Genomic DNA, 1,757 nt, shown 5'->3' with positions numbered 1-1,757 from the left:
ACACACACACACACACACACACACACACACACACACTCACACACACACACATACACACACAAACACACATATGCGCACAGGCACACAAGACACACATATTTATATTTAGCGTGAGTGCACATTATGACTAGATCTATATCTATGTGCGGCATATACTTGGGCTCTCGTAAAAAACTTGTTTTAAACATTCATGGGACTTTCACAAAATAATATGTTACCATTTTTAATGCCGATGCTACGTTCTCTTCACATTTTTTTTTCGTAAACATGTGATTCTGTGTGTTTTTGTCCGAAAAAACATTGTTCGTGTAAATACCTAGGATACAATTCAGTATTGAGTTCTATTTTCACGTTCTTTCTATGAAAAACATCGCGACGTAAACAATGAACCTACGACGACTACGACTACTGCTATCACATGATTTCGAGAATGTAAGTTCCCTGCCTTGAGAGACAAGATTTCGAATCTAGATCTAGAATCTAGATCCAGATAATCTAGATAAAATGTTGACCGAAGGATTAATGTGTAAAGGACTTAGCTTCTTTATACTCCTTTGTGACAGTCTTGTTGACGTGGTGAGACTTCATACAGAGGTTGATGGAACTAGAATCTTGGCCTAATCAGACTTCCAATCTAGAATCTAGAAGTCTGGGGGGGGGGGCTGCCCAGTTTTGTCACTGGTCACAGGCCCAGCTTGTCACAATTTCATTTAAGTATTTTAGTACTGATGACAGTCATAATTACAGCACTTTAACACTGTAGACTGTAGTTGTAACTTGTAAAGTCTTTTTCTCCACCTTCAAATAGATCTAGAATCTAGTCACTCTATAATGTCAATTCAGTTTCAGTTGTGTTGTTCAATATTAATATTTCGAAGTGGCTTTTCGGACTAGAGTCTGAACAGCCAGTGGAGGCTATTCAGACTCAAATTCCAGTGCGCGTGCGCAATCGCCGGTTGTACCGTAAGTGAGGTCTAGACTCGAGTCCGAATAGTCTCCCGTTGCTACTCGGACTTTAGACTACTACTGGTCGGCTATTGCACTGCGTTTCACGACTACAAAGGAATCAAAACAAAAAACTCATAATCAGTCCTTATAAAAAGACAGCCCCCCCCCCTCCCCTTTCTCTCTCTCTCTCTCTCTCTCTCTCTCTCTCTCTCTCTCTCTCTAGCTCTCTAGATATCTCTATCTCTATCTATTTGTCTATCTCTCTCTTACTTTTCTTCTCTCTCTTTCTCTTACTTTTTCTCTCTCCATCTTACTTCCCCAGGCCTGCCTCACCACTTTCACCCCTCACCACTTTCACGCTTTTGTTTTGGCATTTTGCAAGTGGCTATTCTCCAGCGTCGCGCCGGTCAGTAGATCGGAGGCTATTTTCCGGCGTCATAACTAGGCCTAGTAAGTCTACCTTTCATATTATTGGTAATTGTCTAACATAACTTTATTCATTTATTTCCATCGTCCATTTGCTTATTATAAAATAATGATTCTGTTTATTTAAAGGAACAACATTGATTTTGTGTCTAAAATCCTGTCTAGACATATATTATACAGACCTGCCACTCATCCCGATTTAGTCGGGATATCCCGATTTTTTTCCCCAAATCTCAAGCATCCCGATTTTCCCGATTTCGATTGCGTGTATCCCGATTTTTTGTCCCAGTCTGCTGTTCTGCCGTATTTTTCTAAAAACTTACTCTGCCTTCTCCTTTATCGCGGGAAGCACCCGTTGACCTTTTTGTCAGTAGGAACTCTGA

The 1,757-nt window shown here is 40.5% G+C and overlaps 1 protein-coding gene across 3 annotated transcripts in view; it reads left to right on the top strand.

The window, feature by feature from the left end:
* The first annotated feature begins 348 nt into the window (after positions 1-348).
* LOC101859416 (tectonin beta-propeller repeat-containing protein 2) overlaps positions 349-1,757 on the top strand; it is a 43,302-nt gene continuing 41,893 nt past the window's right edge. The window contains exon 1 of one of the 3 annotated variants that reach the window (XM_005100909.3): positions 349-432. The gene's annotated coding sequence lies outside the window, so the exon portion shown is untranslated. Of the gene's footprint in view, positions 433-471; positions 577-1,275; positions 1,399-1,757 lie in introns of those variants that run through there. The other 2 variants (XM_005100910.3, XM_035970411.1) reach the window with 2 other exon arrangements.

This window comes from Aplysia californica, unplaced genomic scaffold (assembly GCF_000002075.1).
Source record: "Aplysia californica isolate F4 #8 unplaced genomic scaffold, AplCal3.0 scaffold00264, whole genome shotgun sequence".
In the NCBI taxonomy this organism is placed as follows: domain Eukaryota; kingdom Metazoa; phylum Mollusca; class Gastropoda; order Aplysiida; family Aplysiidae; genus Aplysia; species Aplysia californica.
This window is presented reverse-complemented; position numbering and strand designations above follow the sequence as displayed.